This window comes from Lontra canadensis, unplaced genomic scaffold, assembly GCF_010015895.1.
Source record: "Lontra canadensis isolate GAN:19392208 unplaced genomic scaffold, GSC_riverotter_1.0 scaffold20, whole genome shotgun sequence".
In the NCBI taxonomy this organism is placed as follows: Eukaryota; Metazoa; Chordata; class Mammalia; order Carnivora; family Mustelidae; genus Lontra; species Lontra canadensis.
Genome location: NW_022631014.1, coordinates 20,718,557 through 20,741,052, shown reverse-complemented (window position 1 = coordinate 20,741,052; position 22,496 = coordinate 20,718,557).

Below are 22,496 nucleotides of genomic sequence, written 5' to 3'. Positions count from 1 at the left end.
TTCCTCTCCCCCAAAATTGGGGTCTGCATATTTGGGATCAAAATATACATATTTTTGTTGTGTGACTCTAATGTACAAGCCATATAAAACCAATTACTGTTATTGGATATTAAGAGATTTATGCTGCAGCCCAGTACTAGAAAAATTTTCTAAAGAAATCTAAGATAGTATTCTGATTAAGTACTATCTATGACTATAGAATATAATATTTTTTTCTGGATTTACTGTAAGGACAAATAATCTAACAAAAGATTTATTTCCCTTCATTTGAGAATTAATATGTGATTTTATTTTATTTCTTTATGTTTGCCCTTATTCTTAAAAAATGTTGGAGGAGAAATTTATTTATACTAAAAATCACTATATATGTTTTTTATGGATATGATTTTTTAGTCACACTAAATGTATTTGACACTTACTTATTTAAGAAAAATAAAATCCACATGCAGGTTTATATGTGTACATAATTTAATTTGCAGAAAGAAGAAATATGAATAGAAACATTCAATTCCCAATTATATTATCTATTGGAAACACTCCAAAACTTAGGGCTTAAAACAATGATATGTTGTTTTGCACTTTTCTGAATGTTGACTGGACTCAGCTGCGTGGTTCTCCTCAGTGGGTTCACATAAGTGTTGGTTCAGCTGGGGCTGGACCATTCCATATGAGCTCTCATTGTCCAGGGCCTCTGTCCACATGACCTTTAATCATTCAGTAGTCTGGCCTGGACTACTCACCACTATATCAACTGGACTCCAAGAGAGAGCTTTTCAAAAGGACAGTGGCTGCGTGGCTCATTCGTTAAGTATCTTCCTTCAACTCTGGTCATGATCCCAGGGTCCTGGAATTGAGTCCTACCTCAGACTCCCTGCTCAGCGAGAGGCCTGCTTCTCCCTCTCCCTGTCTCTGTCAAAAAAATAAATAAAATCTTTAAAAAAAATAAAAAGGACAAGTCTTACTGTGCAAGCACTTACCAAGCCTCTGCATATTTGATACTCACTAATGTTCATTAGCCATATGGACAAGTCCAGAGTCAGCATGGGAGAGAACTGACAGGGGTATGAATACAGGGTCATGGTTAGTTGGGGCCATTCAACAAAACTGTCTACCAAAGTTCTGTAATGCAACCTGAAACATCTTTGTGCTATTATAAAATAAGTGGTACCGATATTTTGTTCACTATTTATAATCATTATAGAATTATGAAACGTTGTTTACTCTGACCAGAAATATTAATTCATACTCTGGCTAGAGCCGTAGGTTCATTAGGTATATCTCCTTTCAGGTCAAAGTTTTCCTATATGTTTTGTTCTGGCACATCATGGTTTGCCATTTTTCCAGCCTCTAATATCAATTTCTTCATAGTTCACCTCCTGTCAGACCACTATTTCTGTTTTGGCACCACACATGTACACATACACACATACACACACACACACACATACACACACATGTGTGTGCACATAAAATCACCTGCAGGTCCCAGTGACCCTCCTGGTAAGCTCTACTTCAGGTCTTTCCTCAGCTGTCCAGGCTGCTTTCCTTCTATGGCTCTCCCATATTAATGATAGATTCCACAAATGCATATCAAAAGAGAAGAATGCAGGACAGTCAAGCACTGGCAATTAAATGCTTCAGCCCACAAGTGACATGTCACTGCCACTCAAAATTCATTAATCATAACTTGCCATATTGCCATGTTTAAGTTCAATGGAATGGCAAATATTCATGTACCCAGAAGTAGAAGAAAAGTGTAACCTAATGAATAAAATCCAGTGAAAAAATTTCTACTATGCCTACTAGGGGACACTATGCAATCCCCTAAAGGACTAGGTAGAAGAACGGTTTCAATGATATAAATTTTATGTGAGTTATATTAAAACTTTAAAAACATAACCACAAACCATATTTGTATTATATTTATATATTATATATATTATATTTTATATATAAATATATTATATATAATTCTTATATATTTATATATTATATAAATTGTATTTATAACATGATCTAATAATTTTATTAATATTTAAAACAGCATATATATGGCTAATACTGAAATTATGCATACCAAATTTTCAGTGTTAACTCTTAGGTAGAGAGTAGATAGAATACAGGTGATAAGAAGTATTTTCAGTTTGCTCTAAATATCTTGTATGGTTTGAGGTTTTTTTTTTTGTTTTTTTTAAAGTTTTTATTTATTTGACAGACAGAGATCACAAGTAGGCAGAAAGGCAGGCAGAGAGAGAGGAGGAAGCAGGCTCCCCGCTGAGCAAGGAGCCCGATGTGGGACTCGATCCCAGAACCCTGGGATCATGACCTGAACCGAAGGCAGAGGCTTTAACCCACTGAGCCACCCAGGCGCCCCTGGTTTGAGTTTTTCAACAATGAAAATGGTTAAGTATAAATATTGTAAAAATAAAAAGTAATATTATAACCTATGAATAACAGTCCATGTTTCAGTACCACATACTTATTTTCTTTGTAATCCTTGAGTAAGGTTGGGGAAAAGATTAGTGAAAGTGTGTTTAGGTTTTCACAGACTTGGGGAATTTCCTGCTTCCTGTAATCCTTTCTACATCAATTACATGAGGGTGGCTGGACCATCAGAAACAGTCATTGGCCATGTTGAGAATACCGTTTTTCACCCATCATCTTGGGACCTAGCCACACTCAACTCCAGTGGACACTTAAAGAGTTGTTCAAGTCATCATCCCCAAATGGGGTAGAGTTAGCAAGTGGGAATTGCAATTTTACCTAGCTATCTATTCCCCTTGCATTATGTTGGTTGCAGGAGAGGGGAATTCTTGTGCATTTAGGCCTTCAGAGGCCAGTGCAGGAAGATGTCCTTTGTCTCCCTAAACCCCTCCAACTCAGCCCTTTGCCTGACACTTATTTAAGCTCTTCCCATCTGGTATCCTTCTTCCCCTGTCCTCCCCCAGCACATTCCAGCCCTTCACCCTAAGTGTCAGTCTTTACTCCTTGTATCTTGTATGCTTTTGCTGACTCAAACTTCAGCCAAACATCGCGGTACCTTTCCTCAGCCCATGCATATTTGTCTCACTAGAGGGTGGTCATGGTCTTTGGTTGGTGACAGAGAAGGCCATATTGTGGAAGAAAAGGTGAGCAAAAGACACATTTTAAAATTTCAGTTTATTTCTCCATGTTCATATTGGCTGTGGATTATTCCTCTTGAATTACCTGAATACATCTCACCACAACGCCATTCATTTAATTTTTTTCCTTAATGTCATAGAGTCTAATCTGACATTAACATGACTTTCACACTTCTCAATTAATGAGAATAACCTTAGCTAACTATTCTAAAAAGAGAATTCATTTCATTCTTGAGTTGGTCTTCATTTCAAAGGTCTACACTATTTGAGAAAGGCTCTGTATGAACGATTCTGAAAAAAGGAACCATACTCAAAAGATGCCCTCTGATCCTTGCATCACCTTTCTAGTGTGGATAGGGAGCGACTGAGAAGAGAGGAGTGATCAGCTCATCCCAACACAGAAACCAGAAAGAGTCAGGGACAGAGTGGCAAGTCCTTGTCAAGTCCTTTGTCAAAATAACTAAAGTGGTGTAATCTGAGATTCTGGGAAGAAGGTCTTCCATAGAGTTTCTTACTTGCATTGGCTCGATTTCTTTCCCATCCACTAAGAAGGCTTACTGTGCATACTGTGCACTTAGTGTGTGCATTAAAGTGCCACACTGAATTGTGAGAAATAAAAGCAATGTGTGAGTTTGTTTTTACTGGGAGCCAAGGCATATCTGCTTGAAAAGAAGAGAGCAAAAAGTGCCAAGTGAGAGAAGCAGAAAGTGCATGCCAAAGCCCTTCAGGGATGGCCAAGGACTCTCAGAAGTGGCAAAGGTGGTCTAGGAAACTTCAACAAAAAGTAGGAATCTATCTTGGCTTTTAAAGAAAAGGGTAGCTTCCATTAGGTTGGAGTAGAAAGAGTATTCCATTTTGTAAAATTGCTTGACCTATTTCCTCATGGGATTTACAATGTAATTTCTCCAACATCCATAAATTAACAAGAAAAAGAATAATGACATCTAGAGGGTATGGTGAATTAGGTACATTCACAAAATGCGGTACAAGTTAATACAATCTTTTTTGTGGGTGACTGGTAATAAGCCCTAAGAAGCATAAAACCATTTACATTTTTTAAAATTTCATTCTATTTCTGTGAATATGTATTAAAGAAATAATATAAAATCTGAACATTTCTGTACTTTGTCACACCATTATTTACATTGGTGACAAATTAGAGACAGCTCATGTGCTTTAGAATTGGGAAGTTTAAGTAAATTTTGGTATAAGCATTTGAGGCACAGAATACTATGCTTATATTTACAATAAATATGGAAAATAAACTTGGAAAATGCTTACATGGTAATTTACAGCAGGGTATACATTTATATGTTTTTCATACCTCTATTGAGATATAATTCATGTATAACATTGTGTAAGTTTAAGGTGTACAGTGTGATGATTTGATGCATATATACATTTATATATTTATTATTATCACATCGCTTAAGAACAGAAATTCAAGCACTGAAAACAGTTATAAGGGAAAGGTAGACACAGAGAATGTATATCATCAAGAAACAAATGAACAGGGGTGCCTGGGTGGCTCGGTGGGTTAAGCCTCTGCCATGATTTGAAATTTTAAAAATTGTAAATGGTTTTATGCTTCTTAGGGCTTATTACCAGTCACCCACAAAAAAGATTGTATTAACTTGTACTGCATTTTGTGAATGTACCTAATTCACCATATCCTCTAGATGTCATGATTTGCTCAGGTCATGATTTCAGGGTCCTGGGATGGAGCCCCGCATCAGGATCTCTGCTCAGCAGGGAGCCTGCTTCCCCCTCTCTCTCTGCCTGCCTCTCTGACTGCTTGTGATCTCTCTCTCTCTGTCAAATAAATAAATAAAATCTTAAAAAAAAAAAAAAGAAAGAAACAAATGAACAACAAGGACACATTTCAGCCCCTTTACCTCAATGAAGTTACAAGATGGACCCATTTTGGGTCCCAAATACGATGAGGCTTTATTCCACAAAATTTAGTCTCGGGTAGAGAGAAAGACAAAAACATTGTACACTAACCATGCATAAGAAATTGTGAGTCAAATTTTGCATCACACGAGTTCTCTTCGGGAAGCTAAACCGCATATATTCAGATCCAAAATTTTAGCTTAAGTCATTTTCCTTCTTTGAATTCATAATCAATAGTATGAGTTCTATTTGGTGTTCCTTTTTTTTTTCTTCCTTTTGACAAATAAGCTAACATTTCTCCAATGAGTCATTTGATTTCAAAGGATTTGCCATTTTTCCAGTGGACTCTCAGGTCATCTGGAGATGGCATTTACTATTTTTTGGACCTTCGTTTGCCCTGCCTTTTTTCTCTCTCATCTCTCTTCAGCTGGTTTTGAATAGCATGGACTAAGTACAAAAGTGAAATCATTTGTCGTATCTTCAACCTCTCCATCTGTTGAGATCTGGAGGTCCAGTTTCATTGCCTCTGTGGCCCAGTGTCTGGGTTTCCAGCACTGAGATCCCTGCAACTTTCCAATGCCAGAACTTTCTTCCCTTGCAACTGTGGTGGAACCTCCTGCCTTAATCCCACTTTTCATCCTTTGTAACACATGTCTTCTTTCAAATCTTTTTTGTTTTATTTTCTGAATATGTCTATTAGCCAAGGAGAAATTGTAGCACTTTGGTTTTTATCTAAAGAAATAGGGTTGTTAATAAATGTCTAGAATTATACACACAGCTATGACTATTTTTCTTAATCTATTGCACTCCTGATCCTGAGAATTTTTTTTTTTTTCCTGATTGCAAATCACTGAGTTTCTCTGCTTTCTGGATTCTCTGCTTAGTCCCATTCTACTCTTCTATGGAAAGATTTCCAGTTGCCTTTCCCTCTGGGCAGGAATCTATGTTCCATGAATGAGTAGTAGATAACACAATAGTAGTGACAACAACAGAGTTGCTGGAAAAAAACCTTACAAAAACAAAATGATTTTCATTATGTTTTGTGTAATATCATTGCCAATAATTTATTGGTTAAAAAGACATTATCATTCATTTTCATTTGGATATAAGATTTTTAAAAATCATTTACTGACTGATGAGAAATTTCTCTGTTACAATAAATTGGGAAGAGGCATGAAGCAAGGGTTTCTGAGTATGTGGCTCAGCCTTTGGAAGATGAATGCACAGCTTGAAACTGCACAAGACAACAGAAATACTCTGGAAAAGGGAAAATCAGGAGTGGAGAGGTGGCCTCACACATGGAAATGGGCCTTGCCTGAACACCAACACTGGCCTGGTTTATGGTATGTCTTCAGTTACATTATCTCATTTAAAACCCGTTAGTCCTATAAGTGAGATAATTGAGGATCAGAGATGTGAACCATTCTTCAGGAGCAGGTGTCCGGTACATGGTTGAGTTAGAATGAAATATTGTTGACTTCTAAACCTGTGTTTTTGCCCTGTCCTACAATTTATGGTCCTGGCTAGGAGCAGTATTGGAGTACTCCTCACCTGTGCATCCCAAGACCCACAGAGGCCATCTGTAGCATCAGCTGTGGAATAACCACCGAGTATTTAGCAAGGCACTGTTAGTGAGTTGTCAAGATTTCTAGAAAATCTTAAGAGAAAGTTGTGTATACAATTTTAATGGTGGACAGTATAAATGATTTTAAAGTTAAATTAAAAATAGGTACATTAAGTTATATGCACAATGCATACCTAATACAATGCAATTAAATGTTCATAATTTCGATAGATAAAACACAAATTCTAGGACACTTTGTGATATTAGATGCTTATATCACTAGACTCCAAAATCTTCCCAGAGGGCCAACATTCCCTCTCTGCTATCAAGGTTATTAATGAGAAAATTTTTGAGAATTACTGATTATTTCAAAAGCCTCTTTTTGTTATTATAGAATGGGTGCACTCTCTTTTTGCCAGTGATTCTAACATTTTCTTGAAAGCAGGGAGAGGTAAGCAGAAGTAGGGTGCTGAGTGTCTCCTTGTGCACAGAAACATGCAAACAGAAAGATGATTTTACATGCTATGTGCTTCATGGCACAATCATTCCCCATAACTCCAAATGTTTATGTTTAACATGGATGTTAGAGTCATTGCCTTCTAAAATGGTTGACCTGTTGTCAGCCACAAAGTAAGGGCACAGCCTACTAACAGGTTAATGGCAGATTATTCCTTGAAATGGAGACTATTTGAAGGGTATGTCATATGTAAGGGAGAGGGGAGACTATTTGAAGGGTATGTCATATGTAAGGGAGAGGGACCTTCAGGGAGGAAAAAATAAAGGTTCGCTTTAGTGTTTGGTGTTCAGAGCTTAGAAAAATAGGAGAAGGAATTTTGATTTCTGTTCTATCTCTGAAATGCAGCATGACTCTCTAAGAGGATTGGAGTACATTCAAGAAATGCAGAGAGTTTTTGAAATTGGTGTGCAACATGCTAAGATGATGTTGATTTGCTAGTGATCAAAGTCAGCGCCTCAGCCTGACATATAAAACCCTTTACTTCATTTTCTCTGGGGCATATTTCTCCAGTTATATTATCAGTGGTGTTTCTTGTTGCTTCCAGTAATTTTTATTCCAAGGCTGCTGCCTGGTCTCTCAGGACATTAATATTTATTTATGTATTGTCAGTGCCCATACTGTTGCTCCTGGCACGAATTAGCAACTTACTTAAGCTCATCAAAAATAGATTCATTCTTCCCATAATGAGTATCCTTGCTTTTGTGCTTGAAATTATAAATGACAGCTTTAGTATAAATGCTAAAACATTTCCAATACTTCTGACAAAATCCTAATGCAAAAGTAGAACTTGTTGAAGTGGCTACAGTAGGAAGAAAGAAAGAGGGAAGGAAGAAAGAGAAAGAAAGAAAGAAAGGGAGGGAGGGAGGAAGGAAGGAAGGAAAACATACCCAAACCCCCAAATAAAGAAAGTATGGATTTTGTATTTTCTGCACTTTGTATTTTTATATTTTTAAAAATTATGTGCTTAAAAATGTTAATTTTTTCTGAATGGCTAAAATTAAAAAAGATACGAGTCTAATTGCTGTCTTTTTTCACTGGCCAGAAGCAAAAATGTTCCACTCTATTTGCTCAGGTATTTATATTGATATTTCTAAATACTATGCTTATATTGCTATTTGTGGACTTAGCCACTCAGATAGTAGCTATGATTTATTACTGTGGTGGATTATGCTTGAGCCAGAAACACACCCCTCCCCCATCAGTCCTCTGTATTGCAAATATCATTACTTCATACATTCTCATTAAATCAATATTCCGTGTTTACGTTTATGGCTGTAAATAACTGACCTCACTAAAACACTCTCAGTCAGTTCCAATTAGAGAAGTAAGATTGTGCTTTCTACATTGCAAAACCATTTTGCTTTCTGTTCTGTGTACTTATTACAAATTTTCCAGAATGCTTTCATTTTCTCTCTAATCACATACATCAGACATTTCATCAGTGCATTTTATTTTCCCTGAAGACTGTCCTTTTGAAGCCCACTTTTCTCTCTAATCTAGATTGGTTGTTCTTTAGGCTTCTGAGAGTATATTGTGTATATCCTAGAGTATATCCTAGAAGTGTCCTATATTATCTAATGTCAATAGTTGTCCTGTTTCTACTTCCTGTTTTCCCATTTCTTAGTTTATTCCTACATCTCAATGTACATCCTCTAAAAATTCTCTAAGAAGTAAAGTACTCAGAAGAGAAATTGACTCTAGGTCTACCATTCTATTTATTTTAGCTTAGTTTTGAGTGGTTTGGCTGGGTATAGAATACTAGGATGGAAATTATTTTTCTTCAAAATTGTAGATGCATTTCACTGTCTTTTATTTTCCAGTACTGCTGCAAAAAAGCCAGAGAACTTATTATTTTTGATCTTTTGTATTTTACCTATTGTTTATCTATAAAGTCTTAATTTTTTTTTTTTACTCCCTATGTCCTAAAATGTCATATTAATATGCCTTGCAGAGCTATCTCTGTTTCTACAGGCAGAAACTGGGCTCTTTAAAATCCAGAAATATTTTGTTATTTCTTTAATTCATACCCCGTGTTTACCCCCATTATCTTTCTAACTGTTCCACTATGTTCTCTTTTTTTGTTTTTTGGGGTGTTTTTGTTTGTTTTTTTTTCCCCTCCTGGATTGTTTTTATCATTTATTTTCTGTTTTCTATCTTTGGCCTTTTGCTTATGCTTCAGAAATGGCCTCAGTTTTATTTTAGCAGTTTCTATTATATTTTAATGTGCAAAATTCAGTAATCCAATATCTCACTTTTTTCCTCTGATACGCCAATAAAAATCACATTATATTTTTGTTTATGGATGCAACATCCTCTCAGTCCTTTGAAGGTGTTAGAGGTGGTGGTATTCTTGTTATAATCATCAACTTTCCTTTGTCCCATTCATGATCTGTTTCCTCTGAGTTCTTTTTCATTTTTTAAAAATTTATTTATTTAGATTCTGTTTATCAAGTTGGAAGCTCTTCTCATATGTCATGTGCTCCTAGCATCCCTGTATATAAATACATTCCAGGTGTATTTAAGAATGATATATTAAATAGGTCTTTTAAAAACTCTGCTTGCCTGGATAAGGTTTATCCACTGGTACAATTTGCTATAGAGCAATTGGGCTTTGAAAGAAAATATCGGTTTCTGTGGGTCTTCTTTGCATAGGGCTGCTCATCTCTATGGGAAAATCCTCTTGTACATTGCCTCAAGTGTACTCTTGGTTGCTAATGGTCTGGGAAGAGAGTGGAAGAGGTCAAACTTTCACTTACCTGTCATTTTCAGCCTCATCATCATCATGTCTCATCCTATTTCCACAATTCTTTGTGTCCTTCAGTGGAGGATCCTCTTCATTCGTTGTTTCATCTTCCTGCTTTGGTGAGAGGCAGGGAAGGTAGTAATCAATCGGCCATGCAGAGGGGAGAGGATTAAAAACTCCTACATGTAAATGCCAAAGATACCTCCTTGTTTCCAACCCATGTACCACCTCCACCTTGTATAGGACCAAGTGCCTTTACATTTTGAAAATTTGTAGGCTTCTCAGGTTAAATTCTCACTAGGAGGATTGTCCTCCTCAGACACCTATGTTTTCTACTCAAGCTCTTTCAAGGAGGCTGCTCTGCCTTCCACCTCCCCAAATGGCACAGGAATCTCCAAGCCACTGATGTTGCATTGTCTGGTACCCCTTCACTCACTATTTATATATTTATGTGAAATTATTGGACATATTCTGTATTTACATTAAAATTATATATTTTATATAAATTTTATGTATTTTTATTTTTCTAATATTTATATATTTTATATACTTATATAAGCATATATGTATCTATTGTATATATATATATAGCATATATATTTTTACTTATACATTTTAGTCTATTTTTATATTTCTAGTCTATTACTAATGTTTATAGATGATTTTGGAGAGATATGCTATAAATATGCTATGTGAATTTTAGCACTTCTATTTAAATTGAGATAAGAGCCATGGTCTGACCAGAATAAGTTTCCTTTTCTACTAATTAGTGGAAGAGACATAATACATGCCCTGTATGTCTTTAAATTTTTCTTACTTTAAGACCTGATTCAATATGACTAAGTAAAATTATTTTTGCTCAAATCCTCAATCCTTATATTCACTGAAAAATTTAAATTTTGGGCAAAATGTTAAAGAAATAAAGAAATGGCCACAACCCAATTCACAAACCCTGAACCATACAAAAAAAAAATCTTGGAAATATTCCCTGAGGTGAAAATACCAATATATCAATATATTCAAGCCCTATAATTTGTAGCCCATCCTCGCCCTAAAATCTAGGCAAGCCTAACCCAGTCTAGCCTGACTAATGTAGTTGTACAAGGATGGCACCATCGTAACAATATAAAATATGTGGCATTTGCCTGCAGTTGGCTTGGAGAGGTAATAAAGCTAATATTAGGGGATGGAGAAATGGAAATCCATGTTATAGTAGAAAATATTTCATAAATAGTAATCTGCAGTAACCTGATGGGTAGACCATATGAGTATTAAGTAAAAGTAATTGGGTGCATTTGTCAAGGAATTAAATGAAAGATATGAGTTAGTTAAAATGATTGGCTAATTTGAGAGTGGAAATGAAAAGAGATGATAAATTTCAGAAATTTGGGACAATGTAGAGTTAGAAAAGCTCATTTTTTTAACTGAAAATGAAAAAGATAAAACTGAGAAAGTCTTAAGACCCATTAAAATTTAATCTGTTGGAATAGACCAAATTAAGGATATGGTTTTTACCTCCAGCATTAAGATACCTAAATGAATTAAGATGCCTCAAAGCAAAAATAAGAACATAGCGTTTCCAAAATAGTCCACCAGCTCCAAGTTGATCTAATTTAAATCTAGAAAAATATTAAGACCAAAAAGCACAACCAACATACATGAAAATAATGTTCTCCAAAAGATCTCTGGCACATGAAACTTGCTGGAATGAAATAGGTAAGAAATCTATTACATTCTGAGAGAATTATATTAAAATAAATTGTGTGGCTATACTTAAAAGTTGTCTGGCTGAGTTTCAGACTCAGCCATCATGAGCAGAATGAAAACTAAGTCAGCTGCACACCCTGTAAGAATGGTTGGTTCCCCAGCACCCACTTCAAAGATGGCCAAAGAAGAAAGAGGTGAAGGGAGAACTCCAGAAATTGCAGCCAGGGATTGCAAGGAACAAGGGACAAGGAAGCTCTTTCCAAGAGATAATTCATTGTCTATGCAAAGGAACATTCCCTAAGGCAGAGGAGGGGGTGATCCACAATGTTGTTTCAGCTAGCAATGAAAGAGTTACCTTTCAGGTTTTAAATAAGCCCTTATGAAAATAAATCAGGAAAATGATCTTACAGAAACTTTCTACAGTTGAAAGTTCTCTTCTGAGCTCCATTATATAACATTCCTATAAGCCTTGGGCAATGCTTATTTTGAACATCAGTGAGATTCAATACAGTGATTGTATGTGGAGCTATTTTCTGGATGATGTGTTCCATCACTGATTCCTCCAGTGATAAGAAGCCTGCTACACTGAGCTAGGACAAAGTTAATCTTAATATATGGCATGGATGACAATGAGGACAATCCAGGCAAGTTAATAACTTAAACCCCATTAGCACAATATTCTTTGGATATTCATTTAGCATTTCTGGGATGGTGTATTAAGAATCTGATTTTATATTAATGAAAATTGTATACTTTCCTTTCTTTTTTTTTATTATGCTCAATTAGCCAGTGTATAGTGTACTTTTTTTTTCTATCAGAAACAGATTTTTTTTACATGTGTTAGATATAAAATTTTTTCTAATATTGTATTTGTCTTTCATTTCCTTTTTTTTTTTTTTTACCATTTGTATTTAGATGATGCTGTTCTCTCACAACTGGCCAAAATAAATTGAATATACATAAATATAATTATTAAAATCATGTTCAAATTATGTTTTAAAGTTTCTTTCTGGCTTACACACTGGAAACTGTGGCTCTGAAGATTTTGTTCTTCTTCACTTTCTCTTAGTGACTTGTCAAACCAGGCATCAGTTTGGAAATCAAATGAAAAATATTATAATTTATATATTACCATAATTTTTCTCCCTGAAAATATCACCATAACATGCAGGAAACCATGTGGTTTTAGGGTGAATCATAAGCACTTCACTCAAAGGGTAATCGAAAGCATGCTTGCAGAAGTGGTGCTATCCTGATGTAAAGTTCCTCCCCAGAAACTGGCTATTGCTGGAGGTAAGGATTTTTCCTTTTAAATCCACACTTTAAAATGTTATTTACTTTAGTAGGACTGAGTCTGGATTCCATTTCACTGGTTACTTAAGAAATACTGATTAGGGGAGGAAAGGCAAGATGGTGGAGAAGTAGGAGACCATGTTTTAACCAGTCCTCTAAAGTGAGCTAAATATCTACCAGAACTCTGTGAACACCCATGAAATCAGCCTGAGATATAAGATTATACACTTCTAGACCTCTAAAGGGACAGAAGACATCAGTGGAGAGGTAAAGCAGAGTGGAAATGCTCAGACTGATATCAGAGGATAAACAGAAGGAGGAGGGAGCACCAGAAGTGACCCACTGGAAAGTAATACCCCAATACGAAAGTGCCTGTGATTGGGGACCAGCATTAACTTGGAGTCTGGTTAAGAGCACTTGAAAAGAACAAAAGATTTTAAGTGGCAACTGATGGAATCAGGTTGTCACGGGCACAGACCTAAGCCCATGGTCCCAGATTGGTCACCAGTGGCAAACACCCATGCCAGAGATAGCCCAGTGGGGCCCCCAGGATGTGGTCCCTGAGCCCGTGGCTTTCCACTGCTTGCACCATCTCTCGGGCTGGGTGCACTCTTGTCAACACCTGAAAGAGCCCGGCGTGAACTCCAGTTGGGATCCCTTGGCCCACAGCCTTCTGTGGCCTGCAGGCTTCTGGTATCCGCGCAACCCCAGGGTCTGAGCACACCCAGCCCACAACTGAGAGAACCTGGCGTGGACTCCTGTAGGAGTCCCTTGGCCAGCAGCCTTCCATGGCCTCCATGGCCACGGGCCTGAGAATACCTGGCATGAGCCCGGACTCCAGACAGCAGTCCTGGCAAAGGCAACCACCTGAAGTGGGCTTCCCAGACCAATATCATTCATAGTTTTAGTGGCACAGGGGTGCAAAGATAAGCGGATGCCTCGGGTGACCACTGGTATGGTGGCTGGGGGCACACACCATCTGTGGGAAGTTGTGGTGTTCAGTGGAGTTTGCAGAGGGCGTCTGTGTGTTCTGGACCACCCAGAGGGGAATGGTCTAAGGCTTTCTCTGAAGCAGAAGTCTGGGTGCAGACTGATTCTTTGCTCTGACCCTCTGAAAAGCCACAAAAAACCACCAAAGAACAAAAACCTCCAGAAAACAAAAGCCTGAAAAATCAGTTTCCACAGAGCCCAGCCCCTTGATAGGGGCAGGGCAACTCAACACAAGCAAGACTGACTGGAAAGCAATGCGGCAGGCCCCTCCTCCTGAAGACAAGCCAAAAGAACAAGAGGATAATCACCACAGGGTCCCCATAGAACTGTAAAACGAGTATTGCCCCAAAACCTGTATATTTCATAGATACTTTTCTTTCTTTCTTTTTTTTTTAATTAGCTCTCACAATTCTTGGTCTTTTATTTTTTTTTAATCTACTTACTATTACAACTAGAGGTTTAATACAACATGTTCCAGAATAACTTTTTAAGCTGAACTTTTTTCATACATATACCTGTGTTTCTTTTTGTCTTTTTTTAAATATACATATAGATATATGTATATTACCTTCAAGGTAATCTTTCTCCCTATTCAATACTACTCCTATATATAAACAAGTTTTTATCTTCCTGTATCTCTGGAAAGTTGAGTCCTTTAACAAAGATAACAAGATACACCTAAGAAGAACCAAAATAACCTTCCTTGCCTACATCGAGGATTTATAACCACCCTCCCATCTTATTCTTCTTTCAGTGTTTCTGTGTGTTTGTTTTTGTTTGGGTATTATATAAATCTTGTTCTTGGGGTTCATTTTGGCTGGGTTTTTCTTTTTTTTTTTTTTCTTGTCATTTACTTTTGTCAATCTTCTTGTTTTTTCATGCTTGTTTATGTACCTTATAAATCTTACTTTGGGGGCTTGATTTGGCTGTGTTTTCTCTTTCTTTTCTCTTTCTCTCTCTTTTTCTTTCTTTTTGACAGTGACTTCCAATTGCTCCAAAACTTTCCAGGGTCCACCTTCCCTGGATCATGGTTGATATATTCAGCTATACATCCCCTCAGCCACTTCTCACCAAAATGACTAGGAGGAGAAACACCCAACAGAGGAAAAATTCAGAGACTGTGCCCTCTCCCACAGAATTATCGGATATGGACATAAACAGTATGTCAGAAAGGGAATTCAGGGTAACAATTATCCAGACAATGGCTAGGTTGGAGAAAACCATTAGTGACAATATAGAATCTCTATGGAAAACCCAAAACATTCCACCCCCAAACTACTAGAACTCATACAGCAATTCAGCAATGTGGCAGGATACAAAATAAATGCACAGAAATCAGTTGCTTCCTTATACAGTAACAACGAAAATATAGAAAGGGAAATTAGAGAATCGATTCCATTTACTATAGCACCAAGAACCATAAGACACCTGGGAATAAACCTAACCAAAGATGTAAAGGATCTGTACTCAAGGAACTACAGAACACTCATGGAAGAAATTGAAGAAGACACAAAAATATGGAAAAGCACTCCATGCTCATGGATTGGAAGAATAAACATTGTTCAAATGTCTACACTGCCCAAAGCAATCTATACTTTAAATGCCATCTTGATCAAAATTCCACTGGCATTTTTCAGAGTACTAGAACAAACAATCCTAACATTTGTATGGAACCAGAAAAGACCTGGAATTACTAAGGAAATGTTGAAAAAGAAAAACAAAACTGGGGGCATCATGTTGCCTGATTTCAAGCTTTACTACAAAGCTGTGATCACCAAGACAGCATGGTACTGATAAAAAAAAAAAAAAAAAAAAAAAAAAAACAAAACACAAACACATAGACCAGTGAAACAGAATAGAGTCCAGATATAGACCCGCAAATCTGTAGTCAAATATCTTCAACAAAGCAAATCCAATGGAAAAAAGATAGTCTCTTCAATAAATGGTGCTGGGAAAATTGGACAACTATGTGTAGAAGAATGAAACTTCACCATTCTCTTACATCATACACAAAGATAAACTCTAAATGGATGAAATACCTCAATGCGAGACAGGAATCTATTAAAATCCTAGAGGATATCATAGGGAGTAACCTATTTGACGTTGGCCACAGCAACATCTTTCAAGACATGTCTCCAAAGGCAAAGGAAACAAAAGTGAAAATGAGCTTTTGGGACTTCATTAAGATCAAAAGCTTCCGCACAGCAAAGGAAACAGTCAACAAAACAAAGAGGCAACCCATGGAATGGGAGAAGATATTCAAAAATGACACTACAGACAAAGGGCTGATATCCAAGATCTATAAAGAATTCCTCAAACTCAACACTCAAAAAATCGATAATCATGTGAAAAAATGGGCAGAAGACATGCATAGACACTTCTCCAAAGAAGACATACAAATAGCTAACAGATACATGAAAAACTGTTCATCATCATTAGCCATCAGGGAGATTCAAATCAAAACCACATTGAGATACCACCTTATACCAGTTAGAATGGCCAAAATTAACAAGACACTAAACAACAAGGGTTGGAGAGGATGTGAAGAAAGGGGAACCCTATTACACTGTTGGTGGGAATGCAAGTTGGTGCAGCCACTTTGGAAAACAGTGTGGAGATTCCTTAAGAAATTAAAAATAGAGCTTCCCTATGACCCTGCAATTGCACTACTGGGTATTTACCCCAAAGATATGGATGCAGTGAAAAGAAGGGCTATATGTACCCAATGTTCACAGTAGCAATGGCCACAATCACCAAATTATGGAGGGAGCTGAGATGCCCTTCAATAGATGAATGGATAAAGAAGATATGCCCATATATACAATGGAATATTATGCCTACATCAGAAAGGATGAATACCCAACTTTTGTATCAACATGCACAGGACTGGAGATTATGCTGAGTGAAATAAGTCAATCAGAGAGAGTCAAGTATCATATGATTTCACTTACTTGTGGAACATAGGGAATAACATGGAGGACATTAGAAGTAAAGGAAAAGTGAATTGGGGGAAATCAGAGCAGGTGATGAAGCATGAGAGACTGTGGACACTGAGAAACAAACAGAAGGTTTTGGAAGGGGTGGTAGGGGGATAGGTGAGTCTGATGGTAAATATTAAGGAGGGCATGTATTGCATGGAGCACTGGGTGTGGTGTATAAACAATCTTGGAACACGGAAAAAAATAAAATAAAACTTAAAAAAAAAAAGAAAAGAAAATAAGTACTGATTGGGAACCTAAATTCATATCCATAGTGTTTTTGTGTTTTTATGGAGGAGTTACTTCCAAATTCCCTCTTCTGGCTTATTCTTCAACCAGCTCTAGGCTCCCATTATGCTCACTGAGCAAGAGATTATATTTGTAAATTCTCAGAGGTCTTTTTTTTTTTAATTTATTTATTTGACAGAGAGAGAGCACAAGCGGGAAGAGTGTCAGGCAGAGTGAAAAAGAGAACCAGGTTCCCCACTAATCAGGGAGCCCAACACAGGGCTCGATCCCAGGACCCTGAGACCATGACCCTAGCTGAAGGCAGATACTTAAGCAACTGAACCACCCAGATGCCCCTGTCTTTCTATCTTTAATTGATTTGACATTAACTTTTATTGAAACTCTTCATGTACTGGTGGTTGTCCACTGAAGACAGTCTCCACCAAGAGCAGCCAGACTGCAGTGATTCTCACAATTGATACTTAATGTTTAAGTGCATTTAGTAGCTTTGTGGAAGGAAAGTGAACAGAAGAACTGAAACGTATTTTTCTGAGACTTCTCTGTCCTATTGACCTCATGGAGCTGCCTTGTATGTTGAGTAAGTTTTTGTACAAAGAAGTACCTTTTAAAATAGAGGTACCTAATTTATTGTTAACGTCAATTTCAAATGTTTGCATTTTCCGTTTGCCTACCATCTGTCAATAGGAATCAAAATACCTTAGAAAAGTATCAGATATATGAAAGTATATTATTTTCTTTACTTTTTTTTTTCCTAACCTATTTCATTTTCTCCTTATTCTTCCTCTCAGTAGAATACTCAGGAAAGTAAACTGAAAAGTGAAATCATGACTTAGTGTGTACCTAGATGACATAGTATTTTCAAGTAACTTTCCTTCTTAGGTAGTTTGTTGAACAAATGACAAATTACCAGAATATTTTAAGAATTCCCCTTTCTAAAAAAGAGGATGTTCTTAATGGTGTAGAAAATAGAAAATAGATTTTGTTTTAACATGTCAAACTTCAAATTGATTAAAGCTTTCTATGGTGGGCTAGGGTCTTTTGATACTTTTAATAAGAAAAAATCTAGACTTGATTGAACATTCTAATTATTTATGTTTAGAAATTGAAGCCAAATCCAGAACTTTTAAAAGGAACCACGCAATTAGAACAAATCTTGATGTGATAGAAAAAACCTTGAGGGATGATTTACAGATCTTAGAATGGCCGTACCCTTGTAGATTGAAAGATAGCACATCATTCCTAATGAAAACTACCCAAAATATTCTACTGATTCAATGGAATCTCTACCAAAAGTCCAGTGACCTTTTTCACAGAAATAGGAGGAAAAAAAATGCCAATATTCATGTGGAACTACAAAAGACCTCAAATAGCTAATGCAATCTTGAGCAAGAAGAACAAGCTAAAGGCATCATGCTTCCTTATTTTAATATATATCACAAAGCTATAGTAATCAAAACAGAATGGTACTGGCATAAAAACGGATATATAGACCAATAGAACAAAATGGTGAGTTTAGAAATAACCACACACACACACACAGAGTTAACAAATGCTTTGACAAATGTACCAACCATATACAACAGGGAAAGGATACTCTCTTCGATAAACAGTCTTAGAAAAACTGAATATCCAAGTGCAAAAGAATGAAATTTGACCCTTATCTTACACCATACACAAAAATCCCTCAACATTGATTACATACTTAAATTTAAGACCTGAAACTTTAAAACTCCTAGAAGAAAACATAGGGGCAAGTCTTCTTGACTTTGGTCTTGGCAATAATTTTTTGGATTTGACATCAAAAGCACAGGTCAAAGCAAAAATAAACAACTGGAATAACATCAAACTAAAAGTTTCTAACAGCAAGAATAGTAATCCACCAAGTGGAAAGGCAGCCAATGGAATGAGAGAATATATTTGCAAACCGTATATCCAATAATGGAATTAATATCCAAAATATGTAAGAAACTCATACGACTCAACAGCAAAAGAACAAATAATGCAATTTAAGAAATGAGCGAAGACCTGAATGGATATTTCTCCAAATAAAACATTCAAATGGCCAACAGAATATGAAAAAATGTTCAATCCTCAATCATTAGAGAAATGCAGTGAAAACCACATTGAGATATCACTTCACATTTGTTAGGATGGCTATTTTCAAAAAGTCAGAAGATAACAAAAATGACAAGGGTGTGGGAAAAGGCAACCAGTGTACAGATTGAAGGGAAGAGACGCAGGTACAGCCATCATGGAAAATCATATGGTAGTTCCTCAAGTGATTAACAATAGAATTACTTTATTATGCAGCAATCCCACTTCTGGGTATATATCCAAAATAAATGATATCAGGATCTTGAAGAGAAAAACTAATTTTGGTGACTTCTGTTTTGCCCATTACTTTGTAAGTTATTTGGAAGATACCAGAATTGCTCTCAACCTTATATCAAATATTTACCTTTACTTTTAAAAATTTTTTCCTCAAAATGCACTATAATTAAAAAAGAAAAACAGAGATCACTGCTAACTTCTCTTAACACTGTCCTATATGTAGATTTTGGGGTCCTAATATAAAAATGAACTCTCACTGATTACATGGCTAAATTATTTTGATATCCAAGTGGATACAAACCTGTCTTTGTGATTGATGATGATGATTTTCAAAAATAAATAATTTGACTCAGTATATTTGTATTAGTACAGAATAAACAACTTTCTCTCATTAGTGTTTCACACTAATTGCCTTCAGATAGTAAATATCAGGATATTAGGTATGGTTTTTTATACAGCAACATAAAGGGCTAACGTTAATATGGTGGTTTTTTTGTGATGCTTCAGCATCTGGGAACCATAATAAAAAAGTCACGTTAGTAATGTTATTACTGGCTGGGGGTTAATATTATGAAACTAATGTGGAAAACCAATAAGTTAAATTGGGTTTCTTTCCCTAAGTTAAGCCAATTGAGAGTGCTAAAGGTTCATGAACTTCTACTGAAAAACAATTTTCATCTACAGAAATGACTTAACTATATTGATTGAAAATATACAAATATAAAAATCACCATTTTTATAACCATAATAGGACATGTGTTTTTAAGGTTTGGCGTGCAATTGGTGGATGATGATGATAATAATAATAATAAAATATAATAAATAAATAAAACAATAATAATAAACATGATTGGATGTGAAAAGAAAGGTTTTATTATTCTTCCACAGGGAAGAAACTGAAGTCCATAGAGGTTGTTAGCATTAGTTGGTTTCAGATATAGAAATAGAATAAGCTCTTTTGACTTACAGTCCAATGCATTTTACTCCAAATTACATAGCCTCCCGTTATAATTGTAGAGGAAAAGGTGTTTAATTTTATTGATTCTTTGTGTTCCCACTAAAATACAGAAAGCGAGCAAACAAACAGAAACCACCAATGAATTGCAGCCAGAAAGGTTGTTTTTAAAGTAGAACAACAACAACACAAAAAGGAAAAGGTAATGTTGTCTAGTAGTATCCAGTTTTGAGATAACAGATCACATTTAGGGGACCCTTAGCATTTTTGTCTTATAATAAACACTTCCCTTTCATTTTTCTCTCCTTTAAGCTCCTTCTGGTAATAAAAGACAGAACACTGGGGGAGACCAAAGTAAAAATCACCATAGAAAGAGTTTTTACAGAGTCAAACAGATCAAACCTGGTTTAATTTATGGGCAAAGAAAAATGTTTCTTTACCAACTTGAACCAGATCTGTGCTAAGGCTATTCTAACTCATTTGTCTTACAGAGCTGAGGGAGAAGTGTTCTTGTTGCTTTTCCTAAGGTACAAAATTGAATTCTCTAAGTGAAAGGGTAAAATTAATTCAGGAAAACCTCTAAATTTGCTGGCAGCTTTTTCCTTTACTGTAGGTTAAACATGTAAAACCTTATTCTATTCTGTATTTCTCTTTGTCAGTTATCAGTACCCAACACAAAACAAAAAAAGAATCACTTTTAGGTACAGTAAATGAACAGAAGAATCTGCCTTGCAAACGGGTGATAGACTGGTTTATTTTCTCTGATTACTCTGGTGTGAGTGGCAGCCACTTGCTGGTGGAAGTTGTTTGAGAACATACCCACTCAGAACAGGAGATGGAGCTCTTCACTAACACGAACTCAAGGTGCCTCCTGTTTTTGGATTAACCTCATTTACTTTATCCTACAAAATCCAGACTCCCAGAAATCAGGGCTGCCTCAATTTCCCCTGATTTTCAGTTATGTACGGTGGAAAGTATCCAGTTTGGGGGATCAAAATGCTTCCAGATCCATGATCTCTTTCTTCAAAAGAATGAGAACTTGAAGTGGAAGCTCCAGGTCCCAGGGCTATGAGATTCATGGAAGCAAATTTCAAACTACAGGGCACTCTTCAGGCAATGTTGTCTGGAGAGGATGGGCTGTGTGTGTGTGTGTGTGTGTGTGTGCGTGTGTATGTGTGGCAAAGGAAGACCCTGGCCCTCTTTTACATGGACAATTGATAGTTAATAATCTCAAAGTCTATGTAAATGAAGCTTTAACACCTTTCTTTCCATCAGACTTTTTCTTCCAGTCCAGCCAAAGTCCTTTTGCATAGAAATAATGGAACTGCCACTGAAATCTGTTGGTTTAATTTGATTACTTTTTTTTATTTTTTTTTTAAAGATTTTATTTATTTGACACAGAGAGAGAGATCACAAGTAGGCAGAGAGGCAGGCAGAGAGAGAGAGGGGAGGAAGCAGGCTCCCCGCGGAGCAGAGAGCCTGACACGGGGCTCGATCCCAGGACTCTGGGATCATGACCTGAGCCGAAGGCAGGGCCTCGATCCCAGGACTCTGGGATCATGAACTGAGCCGAAGGCAGAGGCTTTAACCCACTGAGCCACCCAGGCGCCCCTAATTTGATTATTTTTGAGCATGACCATATATGCCCTCTTCCCCTACTTAAGCATCCTAAGTATGCTGTTTTCCTTCAATATTTCTATTTTGTTTTTCAGGTTTGTTCTAGGTAGACCTTCTTCCATTCCTTTTCCTTTTTATTCTGTTCAAATGGTAGGAAATAATTTTGGAAACAAAAACCCCTTACAATCCAATGGAAGGAAGCAAAAGAATAGCTTTAATTATTACTCATTCTGGCTAAATAAATACTAAAGAGACAAAATTCTTTTATACTTCTGAAGGAGTGGGCTTACTGAACTTTTGTTCCTGCATTTAGTCCAGAAAGGATTGTTAAAATTAATCACCCTTACGTCAAAATATAATCCTCTTTAAGAAATTCTGTGACATCTTTACTGAAGTCATTACAGTTCAAAGTGGATATTTGGGAAGTTCCCATTGGGCAATACTCTGGCCATAGGGAGCCTTGGAAATGGCACTTAGGAGCTCATCCTTGGATGCACTCCTAATATATTCAACTACTGAAGAAGCAGCAGCCACAGA